Genomic DNA, 22,382 nt, shown 5'->3' with positions numbered 1-22,382 from the left:
AACCACCAGCCCCACAGATAAGTGCATAAGTGCCTTTCAAAAAGTGTGTGGTGATCCTAACTGACCTAAGACAGGGAATTTTGTACTTGGATTAAATGTCAGGAATTGTGAGAAACTGAGTTTATATGTATTTGGCTAAAGTGTATGTAAACTTCCGACTTCAACTGTATATACACACACAATTATATAACAGTAATATGATCTACAGCCTGGTCAATCAAGTTATTGTTTCCGATATTTTCGGACTACTAAACAACCATTGATTTAGAACCACTGAGAGTTTCCGCAAGTTCCGAAGAAAGCAGGAGTTCCAGCACCATTCCAGGACCAAAAGTCCCCACAAGTATAGTAAAACAATGAAAATTTTCCCTTGTGGGGACATTTCCCATGTCCCCATTAGGAAAAAGGCTATTTGAAGCTTAGAGGTTATGGTTAGAATTAGGGTTAGAATTAGGGTAAGGGGTTAGTGAATAGGTCAGGTTAGGAGTTAGAGTTTCAGGTTATGGGTTAAGGTTAGGTTTAGGGTTAGGGAAAATTGGATTTTGAATGGAAATCAGTTTTAAGTCCCCACAAGGATAGAATAACAAACTGTGTGAGTGTGTCAGTGGAGGCTCCCCAGGGGAGAAAGGGGAGGACCATTTTACTCAGTAAATTTCATGAAAATAATGAAACATTAAAAAAGTTATCCGTATTAGATACAATTAAACTAAATATATTCTCCTGTCAGCACATATCTGATTTAAACACACTGTTTTGCAATGAAGGCCTACAGTAGTCAGTCAATTAGGCCCGAATATATGGATTTCACATGACTGGGAATACAGATATGCATCTGTTGGTCACAGATACCTTTAAAAAAAGGGAGGGGAGGGGATCAGAAAACCAGTCAATATCTGGCGTGACCACCATTTGCCTCATGCAGCGCGACACATCTCCTTCACATAGAGTTGATCAGGCTGTTGATTGTGGCCTGTGGAATGTTGTCCCATTCCTCTTCAATAGCTGTATGAAGTTGTTGGATATTGGCGGGAACTGGAACACGCTGTCGTACACGTCATTCCAGAGCATCCCAAACATGCTCAATGGGTGACATGTTTGGTGAGTATGCAGCCTATGGAAGACCTGGGACATTTTCAGCATCCCGGAGTTGTTTACAGGACCTTGCGACATGGGGCCGTGCATTATCATGCTGAAGCATGAGGTGATGGTGGCGGATAACTGGCACGATAATGGGCCTCAGGGGGGGCTGGCGTGGTCACACGTGGTCTGCGGTTGTGAGCCCAGTTGGACACACTGACCCCCTTTTCTAAAATGACATTGGTTGTGGCTCATGGTAGAGAAATTCATATTAAATTCTCTGGCAACAGCTCTGGTGGACATTCCTGCAGTCAGCATGCCAATTGCACGCTCCCTCAAAACTTGAGACATCTGTCACATTGTGTTGTGTAACAAATCTGCACATTTTAGAGTGGTAATGATCATGCTGTTTAATCAGCTTCTTGATATGCCACACCTGTCAGGTGGATGTATGATCTTTGCAAAGGAGAAATGCTCACTGACAGGGATGTAAACTAATTTGTGCACAACATTTGAGAGAAGCTTTTTGTGCATCTGGAACATTTCTGGTATCTTTTATTTCAGCTCATGAAACATAGTACCAACACTTTACATGTTGCGTTTATATTTTTGTTAAGTATAGCTAAATATAGCAACAAAGTTGCTAAATTGTCAACACTGCTAGCTAATGCTAACGACAACATAGTGAATTTTTTGTTGAAGAACCCCGTTCGTTGCACAAACTTCTGGGTTAAAGCCAACATCGATCATGTAATGGACGAACGTCTGCTTATTCGAACTGCACAACACAACGAGAAGGTAAGAAAAAACAGGGAAACTGCATTTTGGGGCATGTAAGAGCTTTTACTAGGGGGCACGTTGCTTCGTCCTGAGAATTGTAATTGTTAATAATGGCTCATTATTTAAAATTAACAAGGTCGACTACAGGAGCTTGCAGAGGTAATTGCACGTTATGATGCTTTCCTTATGGACGTTTCTACTGTCTTCTCTGGGATGCCGAAATCAATTCAGAATGATTTGATAGCTTCCATTCCATCATCCATTAAAAGTGAGATTAAAAGAGAGGTTGACGCAGCAAATGTTTCTGCATGGCAAATGGATGAAACCACAGACATCATGTATGTGGATGATCAGGGCTTTATTCAGGAACATTCCTTGGGCTACTTTGAAGTGTCAAGTGGGCGAGATGCGCCGTCTGTATTTGACTTTGTGAATTCTGAGATGTCTGAGTTTAACTTCATACTCATATTGTCACACCATACCTGTGTTCTTTGTTTGTCTGTCGCCAGTTCGTTTTGATCATAAAACCTACCGACGTTTGTTTCCCTGCTCCTGCCTGTTTTCCTGGTCCTGTTTTCCAGTCCTTCCCGGTTTTGACCGTTCTGTCTGCCCTGACCCTGAGACTGCCTGCTGTTTTGTACCTTACCCCACCGTTCTGGATTATTGATCCTTGTCAGCACTGAGACTGCCTGCCGTTCTGGACCCTTTACACCCTTCTGGATTACTGACCACTGCCTGCCTTGATCTGTCGTTTGCCTACCCCTGTGATTGTTACTTCTACACCGTCTGCATCTGGGTCTTACATAAATGTGATAATATATGCCAAGGGAAGCCAATCTTCGCTAAAAAAATGTACTAATAAAAAAATAAAAAACATATAACATAATGTATATTTCGTCTCTCTATGTTTCATAATTTTCCTTCAATTCGCAAGAGGCTCAATTTATTTTGCCTCCCTTGCCAGGTCGCAATTGTAAATGAGAACTTGTTCTCAACTTGCCTACCTGGTTAAATAAAGGTGAAATAAATCAAATAAAAATAACAAATAAGTAAATAATAGAAAATCTGCGTTGAGCTAAACTAAGTGAGCTCAACTGTGAATGGTCCTGGTGCAACAAAAAAAAGTGTCAAGGAAGCTAGTTTGGATTTGGCTTCACACCAATCACATAAAGAACATAATTTACAGGAAAAAAATCAATTTTTGTCATTGTCCTCCGGTGGATGGCTAGCTAGCTAAAATTGTCCCTTTCCTAAATTAACCAATAATTAACCAATAATAACCAATAACCAAAAACCAATAATAACAGCGATTCTTATCCAACCATAAATTCATACATTGTGCCCCTGGCCTGAGAGGATGGAAGTTCAATATGTAGCTAGATGTACTAGGTTAATGTTAACTAGTTGGTCAGGCACATCGTTGCCCATGAAAGAAAGTTAGGCTTGCGAGCAAGCAATTTAGCCAGGTAGACAACAAAAACTAAAAGCGTGTACTATATGACAGTCACAGACCGTTTGTGATCCGAGTGGCTGCTTTTCTTTAACAAGCTTGTTGATTTATCTGATCCCGTTCTCCCCACCAGGTACAATGTGTCACATTCAAGCATCTGAGCCGTTGTGGTCTTGAATCTAGCTCATAGATCTGTCATCCTAATGACTGATTTACAACTGTAAGCAAGGGAAATGTGTGTTCCTGATACAGCCAGTTAATTTAGGACTGCAGCCCTGTGTGCCTGACAGACAGCGCGGCTTGAAGCCTCCGATCTCTGTTCTCTTATTGTGTAGTCTGCTGTTCAGCACTCAAACCATGGTAAGAGGAGAGATGGGGGGAGAGAGAGGAGGGGGAGAGAGAGAGATGGAGAGCGATTGATGGAGAGAGAAAGGCGAGAGAGAAAGGTGTGATGATGAGTGAGAGAGGAGAAAAAAAGGCAGAATGAGAGAGAAAGAAAAAAACGAGCCCTGCCTTCTTCAAAATGGAAGCTGTTCCTGTGTGTGTGGATGAATCGTAAGCCAGCATGAGTGCAGTGTGCACAGAGCGGAGGAGGTGATGAGAAGATGGAGTGCCGGCCCTGACTGCCGCTCTCACTGTGTGAAAATTATCCCATTAATTCAGTTTCGCCTGGCCTCCCTGTGCCCTCTGCCTTGGAGAGCTGCAGAGATGATTCCCCATAGAATTAGGAATTTGAATACTAGAATACACATGAACCTTCTTATAATGGGATAAAGGTCAGCCATTTTGTAAAGGGAGTTGGTCAACTATGGTTTGCCAGTGCTGTGAAAAGATATTATGTAATAATAATAATTTATTTTAGGAATGTATCTGCACTGTATGTTTGTTAGCTAGCTAGTCAGACAGTTTAAGAGGAATGAATCCATTATCATTCATAAAAAAGGGAAAGTGGTTGCAATCCAGCTTCAATCGCATCTGTCATCTAATCCGTTGTACGAGGTTTTCTAGTCTGGCTTCCGGCCCTTGCACATCACCAAAACAGCTCTGGTCATCGTTACCAACAACCTACAAATGGCTGCTTTGTCAGGATCTTCTAGCATTCACTTCCTTAGATCTCAGTGCTGCTTTTGACAACGTAAACCACATCATCCTCCTGCTGCGTCTCAGAGAGCACACTGCTGTCTCTGGAACAGCTCTAAACTGGTTCTCCTCCTACCTCTCCAACAGGAAGCAATATATCACTATTGTAGAGTCCAGATCGGAGGTGTCTGCAGTCACATGCGGTGTCCCACAGGGGTCAGTGCTGGGGCCTATACTGTTTTAAACTTGCATGCTTCCTCTTGGCCAAATCCTCAGAGATTATAACTTAAATTTCAACTGCTATACTGACGATACCCATGTCTACATTAACATCAAACCGGACATTATCTCTGCCCTAGCTAAACTCAGCAGCAAGACTAATGCTATGTTTGTTGCGACACCCAAGCAGGTCATCGGTGCTGGAAACATCTGCCCTACAATCAACAGCCAGGCCATCCACCTGTCCTGTTTCATCTCCAACCTAGGAGTCAAGTTGGATCCTTCTCTGTCCTTCGATGCACAAATAAAACAAATATTTAAAACATAATTTTTCCATCTTAAAAACATTGCCCGGGTCATACCATCACTCTCCCAGCCAAATGCAGAGAAACTCATCCACACCCTCATCTTCTCTCGGATTGACTACGGCAATGCGCTGTTTGGGGGCCTCCCAGCCAAATCACTACAGAGGCTCCAACTAATCCAGAGCAGTGCTGCTAGGGTTCTGGCCAGACCACATCACCCCGATCCTGGCCCAACTCCACTGGCTACCGGTCAACTACAGGATAAACTTCAAAATTCTCATGCTTGTGTTTAAAGCCTTGAATGGATTGAGCCCCATCTACATCAGCGACTTAATCTCAATCAGCAAACCACCCCGCACTCTCTGCTCGCCACTCTCTACTGTTTCAAGTCCCCGAGACACATCTCCAAACTATGGGGGACTGAGCCTTCTACCACTCGCCTATAGAATGCTCTTCCTGACCATCTGAGAGCCGCTCCATCACATTGAACATTTAAAACCGGCCTTAAAATCCACTTTTACAGACTGTAATTTCCCCAGTCCTAGCCCCAATCTAAAATGGATTTAGCACCTAGCCCACTATTGCTATTTTGGTAACCCTTTACTTGACACCCAGTGCCATAACACGTTATGACCAGTCATAACCATGTCATAATATGTCATAACAGCTGACATAACTTCTCATAATATGGTTATAACACTGTCATGATACATACATTTGGACCTGTTGTGACATATATTGCGTTATTTTATGGCTGGTTATGACACCTACATAAGAGTGTCAAAACCCAAAAAACCTACCACACAAGGCAAAACATTCCATTACACCATAGCCTATTTGTCAACAGTATAATGTTATATAACATTTTCTGAAATTGACCATATTAAATTATCATTGTAATTGCGCACACATTTATGTCAGACATGCACCTACCTCAAATGCTTTGTTTCTTATAACTGGGTGAATGCAGGAGCAGATTTCAGGTGCAGGACAAGACACCCTCTATTTGACTGATGACTGACATAAGGGTAAGTACGTGATAATGACACCGGACGGTCATAATGCTTCTTGAAAGTGTCATGAAGTTATTTAAAATATGATGAAAACAAACATGACTGTAAAGAATTAATTACAACAACAACCATGGACTTAAGAAACTTCTAGGTAGGGACAAAATACATTTGAATAAATTATGGTTTTGACACTCTTATGTAGGTGTCATAACCAGCCATAGAATAACGATATATGCCACAACAGGTGTAAATATATGGGTCATGACAGTGTTATGACCATATTATGACAGGCTCTGGCAAGTTATGTCAGATGTTATGACATGGTTATGACTTTGTCATAACGTGTTATGAAGCTGGGTGTCAAGTAATGTGTTACCGCTATTTTACATGCCTTGATTCTAAATGTATGTTGTTTTTATCGTATATATATTATTTATTTTTTCTCAGTAGAGCTTTGTAATGAAACTGTAATGAAAAGTGCTATACAAATTAAATATATTATGATGATTATTATTATTATTATAAATTTTTCAAATTAACTGCCAATATGCAGTTCAAACAATGCAGTAAATCCACAGGCATACACTGGCTGAAATCAGTTGATGATAGGACTTAGACAAGTTCTAAATGCAACAAGTACTGATATTGTATCATATAATAAAACTCACAGCTTCCCAAGAAAACTAAAATTGAGACATTTATGGTCTGTTTACATATACGTAACCCTGCACTTTGGCTCAGAACTGGTACCCCTTGTATTTAGCCAAGTTGTTGTTACTCATTGTGTATTTATTCCTTGTGTTATTATTTTTCTATTATTTCAAAAAAAAAATCTGTCTCTGCATTGTTGGGAAGGGCCCCTTAAGTAAGCATTTCACTGTTAGTCTACACCTGTTGTTACAACGCATGTGACAAATAAAATGTGATTTGATTTGTACTGTTTTTGGTATTTTACACAATCCTTGGTATCCATAGCTGTACTATCAACCCGAGGAAAGAAACATAAAGACACAATTGCACTCTGCGTACAATCTATAAAGTTGAAACAGAATTCTGAAAATCATTTTTTTGTTGAATTTATTTGAAACAAACTCAATGTGGATAATATTGTATAAAGTTATATAAAATCAGACATCAATATTTTTATATTATTTCTTGTTATTTGTATTTCAACTAAATATTTTGTAGCGTTGCCTTGTTATCTCATATCAAGCACAACATACACGTGTGCATTTTGACAGCCAATTATCATTAATGTAGCTGTGTCTCTTTTTGCTGCCACGTATTTACCATATATATAACCATATTGTTCCTGTCATGCCAATAATCAAATTATCGTAGGCATTGGAGAGTCATTCCCCAACATCCCCAATCCCCTTTAAACTCCAGTTCCGGTACTTCTCAGCTAGTAGTGTACCTCCCCTAGCGGTTCATTCCACAAGGCTCTCATTCCTGAATTTGCAAATGACTCGTTCTGCTTGTTGGTTACATTGTATTCGCTCCCTTCAGCATTGAAAGATAAACAGCAATTAGATATTAGAGATTCAGCGAAATCAAGTCCAGTAATAAAACTGGTGGAAACCACCGGAATATCGGAATTTACAATTCGGACTACAGAAAGGATGTGCTATATTTCCAACCAGGCTTGAAACTTAATTTGAAATGCCCATCGTAACCGGTATATTTCAATTTTTAACAGGATCTCAACGTGTGATGATGGCTGCAGTCCAGTGAATTGGCATTTCCTTTTCTCTGCTGTTGGGATTTCTTGGGAGCGCGTTGATTGATTTGTCTGTGAATTTTAGCACGTTGGGGGTCATCAAAGTGGTTTTACCTTTACTATCAGGATCTATGGAGTGTACATAAACATTCGTTGGATTGGTGTTGGCAAGTGGGGTAAGTTAACAACATTAAGTTTATACTAGTGTAGGAATGTTTTCTATAACGTTACTTTAGAAACGCGGGACGTAACTAGCTTCCTTAGCTAATGCTAACCTGGAAAGGGCGCTAGCTAGCTAACAGTTAGCTTATTTGGCTAACAACTGCTTTCATGCATTGCTTTGGCGAACCCCTCTTTGTCTGAAGACCCAGGAGGAGCAGCTATTTCAACACAAGCACCCACGAGTTATTCGGCTCTTGTCCTAAAATGGTATTAGCTAACGTTAGCCATAGCTAGCAAATTATCCTAAGAAGTAGACATTTATGAAATGCCCTAATGCAATGTGTGCATTTTAGGGAATAATGTTTAACCGCCATCTATTTTCATCTTAGCCATTTAACAAGCCGTTTTAAAGAGTAATGTTAATTGTTAACATTAGCAGCATATATAGCTATTCCTTTCAATTTGCTAGTATGGCTATTCTATGCCAATGTTTGTACACTTGTCCTCTGTTTCCCTAGGAAGTGACTTGATGATATTGCTATCCAACATTAGTTGGCTAACAGGGTGTCTATCTTAAACCAAGCTAGTGTGTGCTTTTAGTAGGTTGGCTCAGCCTTTTGCCAAGAACTTAATGATATGCAGTGTGCGAGAGCATATGTCACAGTATTTGCCTGGACAACCATGCTACCTGACGCTAGAATTGCCAGGGTAAGTGGGTTCCGAGACTACTTACGTGTTCCTTTTAGTCGCCTTCAGACTTCTCTATATTTGATTGGATGACTCAAGTCAAGAGGCGTGGTGAAATCGCAATCAACCATCACATTTTATTCAATGCTATATTTTTGTGATAACAATGCAAGGCAATCTGGTTATTGTTACAATCCTGGCTCTCCCAAGGGAACTAGCTTCCTTGTAGCAGTGCTTATGGTTGCAGATTTGCTGTCCTGAGTTTGAGCCACACTCATAGACGTATTTCCCGTATGGCGGGGTTAGTGTAACGAAGCTGACATTGATAAGAGTGACCAATGACTGTTCCCCCAATAATATGGCCGTTTTTTTTTACCATTGGCCACGGCTGCTCGGGTTCGTGGCACTCATCGTCTCCCCTGGATTTTTACAGTATAGCGGTGCGTGGGTAAAATCACTGGGGAAGCCAAGCCAGGGGAAACAATGCCATATTACAACCTATGTGTTGTGGTAATTGAGTTGTTTGCTCTAGAACCTGTTAGTTCATATGCCTTGCCACTATGATATATAGGCCTAAGGCTGAGACAATAAGAAGACACAGTGGCAGAAAATTAAACCACACCTTTATTTCATCAAAAACACATAGAGCAACATCTGTCTGGTTAAGTCCACAAAATGTTTATATATCTCAGTTATATGACCTCTACAGCATTGTCAAGCAAGTTAATGTTTCAGACATTTTCAGACTCCTAAACAGCTATTGATTTAGAACCATACTTATCGCAAAAAAACAGGAGCTGCCTCCACTATTTCAGCACCATTTCAACTTCAACACCATCAAATCACCTATTCTTAGTCTAATACAGTGACAACTAAAAGCTACCAAAAACGATTTAGTCCAACCAACATAAGCAAAATATGATGTGGCTGTCCATGGTTCTGATTTCTATGTGTGCGTGTTTTCGTTCAAGTAGAAAAAAACCTGTAGACTACTTGTAGAGAAACGCCAATGCCATCCTCCTCTCTTTCATGTTGACGAAACGGTCTATGACTCTCATACAGTACACACTTTTAGTTTTTGTTGTCCTGGGCTACCTGGTTAAAATGCTTGCTCGCTAGCTAACTTCCTGTCATGGGCAATAATGAGCCGGCTAGTTAACATTAGCATACTACATCTAGCTACATGTTGGAGGGGCACAATGTATGAATTTATGGTTGGATCAGAATCGCCGTTATAATCTTTGACCAACACGGAGAATTAAGTAAAACCACAAGTCCAAATCCCCATATCCATCCATGGCTAATTTAGGAAAGGGAACAATTTATATAGCTAGCTATCCACCGGACACTCACACACTCAATTACACTCACTTACACTCACACATACAAACATACAGAATTGATCTCTCTGCTCTCTCTACTGCTCTCTCTACTGTCGAGAACTGTTTTTGTGTATCTTGGTCTACATGTTTATCTATGTTTCCAACAAGCAATAGGAAGATGGCAGAACGGGGATGTTGGGGAATAATAACATCTTGTACGGGGTCTCGGTTTCATAATCATGTGAAACCTCAATTACTATGGAAATACTGGGTTGTGTTTTTCTATGAAAATTATGTTTAATGCAACTATGATGTTGATACAATGTGGATTACAATTATCATCCTGACTATTAAGACTACACTCCCTTCATGTTACACACAGACACTCAACCATGCAAATTGGCTGGGTTATTATTTATTTGCACATTATAGTCTTGCTCTTAATCACATCCAATATCACACACATCAACCTACTCCGATCTACTACACACATAATATCCTGACTCAATTTTCTAACATCTGTGGCATTGGCTCAACAATCTAATGTAATATATTACAAAAAAATGAAGCAAACTAGATGGAATATGGAGAAAAATACACCAAATTCATCCTGAATCTTCAACACAGGAACGCTATCTAAAATAATTTGCAGGAACTCATTATTATTTCATAATAATAACAATAAAAATGATAAAGTTAACAAATGCACAAAAATATCAGTGCGAAGGCCGAATTACAGAGGAATAATTTGAGGCTATTAAATCCTTTCAGTCTGGAAAATCCAATTTTATTAGTCACGTACGCCGAATACAACAGTGAAATGCTTACTTACGAGCCTCAAACCAACAATGCAGTTCCAAAAAATATGGACAAGAATAAGAGGAAAGTAACAAGTCATTTAAGAGCAGCAGTAAAACAACAATAGCGAGACTATATACAGGGGGGTACCGGTACAGAGTCAATGTGCGGGGGCACCGGTTAGTTGAGGTGGGGGGGGCAATGCAAATAGTCTGGGTAGCCAGTCTTATGCCTTGGGGGTTGAAGCTGTTTAGAAGCCTCTTGGACCTAGACTTGTCGCTCCGGTACCGCTTGCCGTGCGGTAGCAGAGAAAACAGTCTATGACTAGAGGGGCTGGAGTCTTGGACAATTTTCAGGGCCTTCCACTGACACTGCCTGGTATAGAGGTCCTAGATGGCAGGAAGCTTGGCCCCAGTGATGTACTGGGCTGTTCGTGCCACCCTCTGTAGTGCCTTGCGGTCGGAGGCCAAGCAGTTGCCAAACCAGGCAGTGATGCAACCAGTCAGGGTGCCCTCGATGGTGCAGCTGTATAACTTTTTGAGGATCTGAGGACCCATGCCAAATCTTTTCAGTCTCCTGAGGGGGAATCGTTTCTGTCGTGCCCTCTTCACGACTGTCTTGGTGTGCTTGGACCATGTTAGTTTGTTGGTGATATGGACACCAAGGAACTTGACGCTCTCAACCTGCTCCACTGCTGCTCCGTCGATGAGAATGGGGGTGTGCTCGGTCCTCTTTTTCTTGTAGTCCACAATCATCTACTTTGTCTTGATCACGTTGAGGAAGAGGTTGTTGACCTGGCACCATGCGGCCATGTCAATGACCTCTTCCCTATAGGCTGTCTCATCATTGTCGGTGATCAGGCCTACCACTGTTGTCATCAGCAAACTTAATGATGGTTTTGGAGTCGTGCCTGGCCGTGCAGTCATGAGTGAACAGGGAGTGCAGGAGGGGACTGAGCACGCACCCCTGAGGGGCCCCTGTGTTGAGGATCAGCGTGACGGATATGTTGTTACCTACCCTTACCACCTGGGGGCGGCCTGTCATGAAGTCCAGGATCCAGTTGCGGAGGGAGGTGTTTAGTCCCAGGGTATTTAGCTTAGGGATGAGCTTTGAGGGCACTATGGTGTTGAACGCTGAGCTGTAGTCAATGAATAGCATTCTCACATAGGTGTTCCTTTTGTCCAGGTGCGAAAGGGCAGTGTGGAGTGCAATAGAGATTGCATCATCTGTTGGGGCTGTATGCAAGTTGGAGTGGGTCTAGGGTTTCTGGGATAATGGTGTTGATGTGAGCCATGACCAGCCTTTTCAAAGCATTTCATGGCTATAGACGTGAGTGCTACGGGTCGGTAGTCATTTAGGCAGGTTACCTTGGTGTTCTTTGGCACAGGCACTATGGCGGTCTGCTTATAACATGTTGGTATTACAGACTCGGACAGGGAGAGGTTGAAAATGTCAGTGAAGACTGAAGACACTTGCCAGTTGGTCAGCGCATGCTCACTGTACATGTCCTGGTAATCTGTCTGTCCATGCGGCCTTGTGAATGTTGACCTGTTTAAACCTGTTGAGGATAGGGGGTGCTGTTTTCACTTTTGGGGAAAATCGTTCAAAATTTAAACGGCCTCGTACTCAATTCTTGCTCGTACAATATGCATATTATTATTACTATTGGATAGAAAACACTCTCTAGTTTCTAAAACCGTTTGAATTTTGTCTGTGGGTCAAACACAACTCATTTGGCAGCACACTTTGTGACCAGGAAGTGGAAAGTCTGAAATCGATGCTGTGTTCAAGTCGCTGCCTATAAATGGGCATGATACGTATGACTATACGTGCACGTCATACACCTTCCCCTGGATGTCAAGAGGAAGTGAGAGGAAAAAGGAGTTGATTATCTCTGTCTGACGTTGAATGAGCCCTCTTGGAACAACGTGTCCCCCATTTTCTGTTGTCTGCAAGGCGCGTGGGGGGACCTGCTATTGCCTACTGGAAACCTGTCGTTATGGGCGAATATGAGCTCCGGCTTTGAATTTATTTGATACATGTTACAATATCATCCTAAAGTATGTTTTTTCAATATAGTTTCATTAGATTATTGAAATTTATTCGGGACGTTAGGCGTGTTGCGTTGTTTGACTTTGTTGACGTTGGAGAGCTTAGCGCCGCATGGCCAGTGTGCTTGCTAATTCAAGAGGGAAAAAGAACGTTCTGAATCCAAACAAAGACGGTTCTGGACAAAGGACCCATTGTACAACATTCTGATAGAAGATCAGCAAAAGTAGGAACCATTTTGTGATGCTATTTCATATATCTGTCGAACTGTGTAATAGTAGCTTTGCGCTCAGGTTTTGGTTATTCCCTTACCATAACTAAGTCTTATGTCGTAATGAAGATATTTTTAGAATTCTAACACTGCGATTGCATTAAGAACTAATGGATCTATCGTTTCCTATACAACATGTATTTTTTTGTAATGTTTATGAATAGCTATTTGGTCAGAATAGGTGAGAGTCTAATAGAAATATCTGCACATTCTGGGAAAAAGATGCTACGTTAGCACGTTATGCTACGTTATGCTACGTTGTATAACCACGGATTTCAGCTCTAAATATGCACATTTTCGAACAAAACATAAGTGTATGTATAACCTGATGTTACAGGACTGTCATCTGAGGAAGGTTTATGAAGGTTAGTGAAATGTAATATCTTTTGCTGGTTTATTCGCTAACGCTAACGTGCCTATTGCTATCGCTAACGTTCCTTGATGAATGAATGCGGTTGTGTGGTAGGCTATTGTAGTAAGCTAATATAATGCTATATTGTGTTTTCGCTGTAAAACACTTAGAAAATCTGAAATATTGGCTGTATTCACAAGATCTTTGTCTTTAATTTGCTATACACCATGTATTTTTCAGAAATGTTTTATGATGAGTATTTCGGTATGTCACGTTGGTGTCTGTAATTATTCTGGCTGCTTTCGGTGCAATTTCTGATTGTAGCCGCAATGTAAACTATGATTTATACCTGAAATATGCACATTTTTCGAACAAAACATAGATTTATTGTATAACATGTTATAAGACTGTCATCTGATTAAGTTGTTTCTTGGTTTCTTTGGTTTGTTCTAGGTTAGTTTGGTTGATTTTGATTTTGCTACCTGTGCTGTGAAAAATGTCTGTGCTTTTTTCTATTTGTTGGTGAGCTAACATAAATATATATTGTGTTTTCCCTGTAAAACATTTAAAAAATCGGACATGTTGGCTGGATTCACAAGATGTGTATCTTTCATTAGCTGTATTGGACTTGTTAATGTGTGAAAGTTAAATATTTCTAAAAAAATATTTTTTGAATTTCGCGCTCTGCCTTTTCAGTGGAATGTGGGAGGAGTTCCGCTAGCGGAACGGGGGGGCGAGACAGGTTAAAGGTCTTACTCTCGTCGGCTGCGGAGAGCGTGATCACACAGTCTTCCGGAACAGCTGGTGCTCTCATGCATGTTTCAGCGTTATTTGCCTCAAAGCAAGCATAGAAGTAGTTTAGCTCGTCTGGTAGGCTTGAGTCACTGGTCAGCCCTCGGCTGTGCTTCCCTTTGTAGTCTATAATAGGTTGCAAGCCCTGCCACATCCGACGAGCGTCAGAGCCGGTGTAGTACGATTTGATCTTTGTCCTGTATTGATGCTTTGCCTGTTTGATGGTTCGTCGGAGGGCATAGCGGGATTTCTTATAAGCTTCTGGGTTAAAGTCCCGCTCCTTGAAAGCGGCAGCTCTTGCCTTTAGCTCAGTGTGGATGCTGCCTGTAATCCATGGCTTCTGGTTGGGGTATGTACGTACGGTCACTGTGGGGACGACGTCATCGATGCACTTATTGATGAGGCCAATGACTGATGTGGTGTACTCCTCAATGCAATCCGAGGAATCCCTGAACATTTTCCAGTCTGTGCTAGAAAACCAGTCCTGTAGTTTAGCATCTGCTTCATCTGACCACTTATTTATTGATCTAGTCACTGGTGCTTCCTGCTTTCATTTTTGTTTGTAAACTGGAATCCGGAGGATAGAATTATGGTCAGATTTGCCAAATGGAGGGCGAGGGAGAGCTTTGTATGCGTCTCTGTGTGTGGAGTATAGGTGGTCCAGAGTTTTTTTCCTCTGGTTTCACATTTAACATGCTGATAGAAATTTGGTAGAACTGATTTAAGTTTCCCTGCATTAAAGTCCCCGGCTACTAGGAGCGTCGTCTCTGGGTGAGCGTTTTCTTGTTTGCTTATGGCGGAATACGACTCATTCAATGCTGTCTTAGTGCCAGCCTCTGACTGTGGTGGTATGTAAACAGCTACGAAAAATACAGATGTAAACTTTCTAGGTAGATAGTGTGGTCTACAGCTTATCATGAGATACTCTACCTCAGGCGAGCAATTGCTTAAGACTTCCTTAGATATCATGCTCCAGCTGTTATTTACAAAAATACATATTCCTTGTCTTACCAGATGCAGCTGTTCTATCCTGCTGGTATAGCTTGTAACCAGCCAGCTGTATGTTGATAGTGTCGTCGTTCAGCCACGACACCGTGAAGCATAAGATGTTAGTTTTTAATGTCCCGTTGGTAGTTTAATCTTCCGCGTAGCTCACAATGTTATTCTCCAAAGATTGCACGTTTGCTAGCAGAATGGAAGGAAGTGGGGGTTTATTCGATCGCCCTCGAATTCTCTGATGGCAGCCTGTCCTTTGGCCCCTTTTTCTCCGCCGCCTCTTCACGCAAATCGCGGGTATATGTGCCTGTTCCTGAGAAAGCAGTGTATCCTTCGCTTTGGGCTCTTCAGAGTCGTGAAAGGGAAAAAAAAGGATTCTGCTAGTCCATGGTGAGTAATCGTAGTCCTGATGTCCAGAAGGGATTTTTGGTTATACGAGACGGTAGCGGCAACATTATGTACAAAATAAGTAAAAAAATAAGTTACCAACAATGCAAACAAAAAAACACAACAGATTGGGGACACGTAAAACGTCTGCCTTCCTCTTCGGCGCCATCTTACAATGGCTTGATGGCGTGGAGGTATATCAAGCCTTTTTTGATATACTCAAAGCTCCGTTATTAGCTTGTTTTAACTACTCCTATAGAAATGGTTGTCTGTCAGGTACTCAGCAGGAAGGTCTTACTTCACTATTATTAAAACAAGACCCGGGTGATAAAGATCCAGTCCATCTAAAAAACTGGAGGCCTGTTATAGATCAATGTTGTGATGTAAAAATTATACCGAAATGAATAGCACACAAAATGTTTTACCAGGTATTGTTCATCCTGATAAGACATGTTTTTTTACATGGACTTTACATTGGAGATAATATACAACAACTACTAGAAATAATAGACAAACATAAAACATCTAAGAAGCCAGTCCTGGTGTTCATAGCAGATTTTGAAAAGGCCTTTAACCCTTTCATGCGTGAGTTCCAAATATCTCTAACGGTCGCCCCAGCGTGAGTTTTTTTATGCACGTGATATTAGAAAGTTCTCTCCATTCCAGAATGTGTTTGTTATGTAACAGTACATTTCATCCGCGCTGCCCTCAAACAAAAGCACGCAGCCTGTTTTTATTTGTCAATTTTAAATTATTTTCTAACAAGTTTTTTATTTTCTAATAACAGTTTGAAATGAGGTGTGTTCTGCCTCATTCATTCACATAAAAGTAGTCATTTTTACTTTTGCGGACCAATTAATTTTTTTGACATTTCTGACCCGGACAAAATTCCCCAAACACTTCTCAATTGTTTGTGCAGGACATTTACTCATCTGACGTCCTGCATACACGTGTTCATATTATTCCACCTGTCGCCTGCATCGAAATCAACGTTGTTTTCGTTACCAATAATACCTTTGGAAATGTGTGCGTTTCTATCAAAGTGCCTTATTACGTTATAATAGTTTCTGCATGTCGTGTTATGTCGTTTCTACTGTAGCATCATGTTTTTGTGTATATTCCTTATAACCGCGGACACGCGATGTAACGTTACTCATTTCATAACATTTATGGTGTTATACTCAATGCTTAGGTAGCTAGCTACATTCTCCTATTAGCTCTGGAAAACAATGCTAATTGCGTCAGGGAAGTATTAGCATGTGTTGTATTTTGAAGCTACCCTGGCCTTATGACTCCCAAGTGGCACAGCGTCTCAGTGCTAGAGGCGTCACTCCAGACACCCATCTTCAAATCAAGACTGCGTTTCTATCAAAGTAAGTGCCTAATTACGTTATTGTGTCGTGTTATACCGTTTCTACTATAGCTCACTGTGTGAATGGAGCATAATATATTTGTATATATTCCTTATAACCGCGGACACGCGAGGTAACGTTACTCATGTTACTCACCTTTTATGGTGTTATATTCAATCGTGCTTATGTAGCTAGTTACATTATTCTATTAGTTCTGTAAAACAATGCTAAATGCGTCAGAAGTATTGGCATGTTGTATTTTGACGCTACCCTGGAAAAATAGAAAAATATCTTATACCACTTGGTCGTTTTCTGAGTGCATTCCACAAAGCTGTTTATCATCCACTGCCCCCATTTTGAGGTAATAGTCAAGCACGCAGTCTGGTTTCATGTTTCTCTGTCTGGTTTGTTTCTCTCTCCGGTCAGGTGGTCCACCTTCCCTGTGGCCGACATGGTTGCTGTATGGACAGTGGAGAGGACATGGACGTCTCGTTTGTCATGCCACTTTACTGCCAGCTGTTAACATTTCTTATTTTGTATAACGGGTCATTTAGGATGGTAGTAGCGTTGATGAAATGCAGTCATAGCAGCAGAACTAGAAAGCAGTCTTTACTGTCACCAGGAATGTATACATTTCACTAATTGTGGTTGTCCCCCACTCCTGGCTCTCTCTTATCCTGTAGCTCCAAGGCATAGCGATTGGTCTCTACTATGTCTCCCACCAGCTCCTCTGTCAGAAACAACTTGAAGCACTCTGCCTCAGTTGGAAATGGCAAGGGGCGTTGCACTCCAGACTGGGACTCATCAAAGCAAACAGCAGGGCCAGGAGGGGTGAAACAGCAGGGCCAGGAGGGGTGAAACAGCAGGGCCAGGAGGGGTGAAACAGCAGGGCCAGGAGGGGTGAAACACCAGGGCCAGGAGGGGTGAAACACCAGGGCCAGGAGGGGTGAAACAGCAGGGCCAGGAGGGGTGAAATGACTGGTGGCCTTCCAGCTACCACAGAACTCCTGTACTTCATCCACTGTTGGTATGCCTCCATCACCACCAGCATCTTCAAAGGGAACTGGGACTTTGTCAGTGGACAAGGGAAATTCAGATTCAGGGTTCTCAATGGCTACAAGGTTGGGGGGCAGCTCCTCACTGTCACTGTCAGAATCTGATTCCTGACTTTCATACTCAGACTCATTGTCAGAATTTTAAAAAATCTCCAGAATTTCCACATTTGTTTGTTGTCTCCTTTTGAAAGACATTGCTAATGCTTCAGCTCATCTCACTAGCTACATACATAAACAATAACACTGAATGGTTTAGAGTGAGAGGGTACGTGGTTGACTGCCGGCACGCGCCACTTGTATCAATAAATCACTATCAGAAAATGTTTTGTGTGGCAATCATTTGTGTATTTACGGTTTTATTCACATGTTTTCAAATCTAGGTGACAAATCATGCATTCCGATTCTTGCACAGATTGTAATGGGCACATATTATGTGTGTAAAATACTTTTTTGAAGGTTGTACTGATTATGATGAGCTAAGCTAATTCCAGCTGTGTAGTCATGTTTGTTGACATTCAATGCATTCTGGGTTCACGTAATCGTCTGTTTGACCAAAGATGTTATAACAAAATGAGGTGAGTGAGAGTTCACTCGTTTTTTGAGGACTTCCGGAAATGAATGGTGGGATGTGAACGACGGTAGACGACACACCCCTTCAACATGCATACTATAAACAGACCAAACTCATCTCGTCTTCTCTTATTATCTTCGGTTTCTGTGAGGAAAAAAATGCATGGCTGCGCGCTGAAACTAATCGTCGGATTACTTTCGATTTCTAAAAAGTGCTTTACCTAATTATTTTGATCAATGGTGTGCTCACCCGTGATGTGATTAATTATACATAGTAATTGCTATTAGCTAATTCATATTGTAGTTTATGTCAGCCGAGAGTTAGAAAATATGACTGCTTGTGTTGGGTCAATCTTTCCTCAGCGCTAGGACAAATGTAGCCTACATTTTTCCGGTTAGGATGATTGTGTTATGCTATATATTCTTCTGTGAATATCTGAACATTGAATCCAAAAATAAACTGCTCACATTCTGGACATAACTTTGTAAGGACTGTGTTTGTGTAAATAGTTTCTGAAAAAAGTGTGGCCAGCTCAAACGCTGATTGTTGCGTCATTCGAAACTGGCCGTTCTAAACGAGCGTTCTAAATGAGTGTTCTAATCACACGGGTGTGATCGTACGCTTCAGGGACCACTGTAGAACGATCACACCCGTGTGATGGTACGTGTGAAAGGGTTACCCTTTTCAGACGTAAGTTCCAAATATCTCTACTGGTCGCCCCAGCGTGAGTAGTTTTATGCACGTGATGTCATAATGCACTCACTGTTCCAAAATGTGATTGTTACGCAACAGGACAGTTAATCCGTGCTGCCTGCTAATTAACTATAGGCTATGTTTCAAGTTGTCAATTTCAAGTTATTTTCAAACAGTTTCAATTTAGGTGTGTTCCTCCTCCTCATTAATTCACATAGAAGTAGCACATTTCACTATTGTGGACAGTTTATGTTTGAGGCTTTACTGAGCCGGACAAACTTCTCTCTTTGAGGAGAGCCCAAGCACTTCCCTAGTGTTTCCGTAGATCAAGTATGCAGACATTTGCACAGTCTTGCACAAACTGACACATTTTCTGTCTGGTGCTTGTATTGCCTTCATTGTTGTTTTCCTTACAAATAATAACTGTGTGCTTTCCTATCAAAGTAAGTGCCTTATTTTCTCTATATCGTGTTGTCGTTTCTACAGTAGCATACAGTATGTATGTATGTATGAAGCATAATGTATTTACAGTTTTATTCACATGTTTTCAAGAACTGGTGACAAATAAGACATTCCGATTATTGCAACGATGGTAATGGACACCTATGATGCGTGTGTAAAATCCTTTTTTGAAGGTTGTACTGATTATGATGAGCTAAGCTATTTGCCAGTTAGGTGTGGTGCCATGTTTGTTGACATTATACAATGCGTTCTGTGTCACGTAAACATCTGTCAGACCAAAGATGTGATAATGAGGCGTAGAAATGGTTCACTCTTCTTTCCAATAAACTTCCGGAAGTGAATGATCGTAGACGACACACCCCCTTCATCATGCATACTACAAACAGACCAAACTCATCTTGTCTCCTATTATTATCTTTGGTTGACGCGAAAAAACAAACATGGTGGAGCGCTCAAACTACCAATTGTTGGATTACTTTCAAATTTTAGAAAGTGTTGTACTCAATTATTTAGATCAATGTTGAGCTTACCCATGATCTGATGAGTTGTAAATACTAATTGCTATTAGCTAATTCATATTATGGTCTGTCAGCCAAGAGTTCTCCAAATATGACCGTTTGTGTTACGTTAATCTTTCCACAGTTAGCACTGGGACTAATGTAGACTACATTTTCCAGGTTTGGATGATTGTGTTATGCTGTCGTTTCTTCTGTGAATGTCTGAACATTGCATCCATAACTGGTCACATTCAGGACATGACTTTGTATGGACTGTGTTTGTGCAAAATGTTTCTGTGGAAAAAGTGTGGCCAGCTCAAATGTTGACTTTTACGTCAATCGAAACTGGACGTTCTAAATAAGCGTTCTAATCACACCGGTTTGAGCGCACGCTGCAGGGACCGCTGGTGAATGATCACACTTGTTTGTTGGTATGTGTGAAAAGGTAAATAATGTAAGGCTGGGTTTTATTTATAAATGCCTGGATTTTTTATTTTTTGGTGAGTCTTATTCAATGGGTAAAAGTAATGTATCACAACCCCAGGTGTAAAATAGTAAATAGCGGTTACTTCTCAGAGTTTTGAACTTGTCAAACAAGGGTGTCTGCTGTCACCATATCTATTTGTTATGGCCATAGAAATTATAGTTATTAAAATCAGATCAAATAACAACATTAGCGGATTAGAAATCCAAGGCTTAAAAACAAAGGTGTTTATGTTCGCCGATGACTCAAGATTTATATTAAGCTAGATCCCTGCATTGTCTCATTGAAGACCTAGATAACTTTTCTGGCCTCTGGACTAAAACCTTATTATGATATTACATATTGGATCTTCATATTACGTATTGGATCTTTAAAATACAACTTTTACATTACCTTGCGGTTTACCTATATGGGCTGACGTCGAAGTAGACATACTTGGTATTAATATCACAAAATATATAAATGAGCTCACCACAGTGAATTTCAGTAAAAAACTAGTAAAAATAGACAAGATTCTGCAACGATGGAGAGGTAAATACTGGTCTATTTATGGAAACATTACACTGATTAAATCCTTAGTCATATCTCAGTTTACTCTCTTACTAATGGCGCTGCCTACTCCTGATGATTTTGTTTTTTCTAATCATATGAGAAAAATATATTTACATTTATCTGGGATGCTAAACCAGACAAGATAAAGCATGCCTATCTATAATGAATATGAACTGGGTGGGCTGACATTATTAAACATAAAAGCACTAAGCCTCTCTCTAAAAGCTTCACTTATTCAAAAGTTTTACTAGTAGATTACTAAGAAAAACTCATCCCTTGTTTAAAAATGACCTTTGTGCAGATTGCCATTTCTGATTAATTGAAATTGAAATCTTATTCAAAGTATCTATTTTTCAAACAAGCAATGCAGAGCTTATATATACAGGTGTGTGCCTATCCAAATCATGTCCAATCAATTGAATTTACCACAGGTGGACTCCAAGTTTTAGAAACATCTCAAGGATGATCAATGGAAACAGGATGCACCTGAGCTCATTTTCGAGTCCATAGCAAAAGGTCTGAATACTTATGTAAGTAAGGTATTTCTGTTTTTATTTTTAATACATTTGCACAAATGTAAAAAAAAAAATCTGTTTTCGCATCGTCATTATGTTGATTTATATATATATATATATACACACGCACATTACAGCTTTATTTTAGAATAAGGCTGTAATGTAACAAAATGTGGAAAAAGTAAAGGGGTCTGGATGGTTGGAAGCTTGGGCCGGTGGCCAAGAGGTCGCTGGTTCGGGTCCCTGATTTAACTTGGTGGGAGATCTGTCTGTGCCCTGGTTGCTCTTGTAGGTCGCTCTGGATCGGAGTGTCTGCTAGATGACTGAATGTAATGTAAATGTTGAGTGGCTTCATTGCAGGTAGATTGTATGTTAAAAAAAAAAGAAAAAAAAAGAAGCTATCCACCAGAGGACAACCACACAACGGGATGCAATTAAGTCAGTTATGTTTTGCTTTTGATGCGATTGGTGTGTAGCCAAATCCAAACTGGCTTCTGTTGACCCTTTTTTATTGGTGCTCCAGGACCTAACTCAGTTTAGCTCAATGCTGATTGGCTATTTATTTTTTCTATGTTTTTTATCAAGGGAGGCCAAATGCTCGCTGTCTTCCTTTTCATTTAATGCTATGGGCGGGCAACAATGTCATACTCTTTTTGATCAGACAGCATCAGATGGATGGACTACATAGAGAGACAAATGTTTTTCTTTTTTTCTTGGTAATTATTTTGGCGGAAGCCTGGC

General features: G+C 40.7%; 1 protein-coding gene and 1 long non-coding RNA gene across 2 annotated transcripts in view; both read left to right on the top strand.

Moving 5' to 3' along the window:
* The first annotated feature begins 7,356 nt into the window (after positions 1–7,356).
* znf609a (zinc finger protein 609a) overlaps positions 7,357–22,382 on the top strand; it is a 184,580-nt gene continuing 169,554 nt past the window's right edge. Inside the window, exon 1 of the mRNA XM_071326684.1 lies at positions 7,357–7,820. The gene's annotated coding sequence lies outside the window, so the exon portion shown is untranslated. The remainder of the gene's footprint in view (positions 7,821–22,382) is intronic.
* LOC139530360 (uncharacterized) lies at positions 16,696–17,398 on the top strand. The gene is made up of 2 exons (XR_011666013.1): positions 16,696–16,833; positions 17,239–17,398. It is a non-coding gene; the product is annotated as an uncharacterized lncRNA (long non-coding RNA).

This window comes from Salvelinus alpinus, chromosome 9 (assembly GCF_045679555.1).
Source record: "Salvelinus alpinus chromosome 9, SLU_Salpinus.1, whole genome shotgun sequence".
In the NCBI taxonomy this organism is placed as follows: Eukaryota; Metazoa; Chordata; class Actinopteri; order Salmoniformes; family Salmonidae; genus Salvelinus; species Salvelinus alpinus.
The sequence above is the reverse complement of the archived record's forward strand: the minus strand, read 5'-3'. Positions and strand labels throughout refer to the sequence as shown.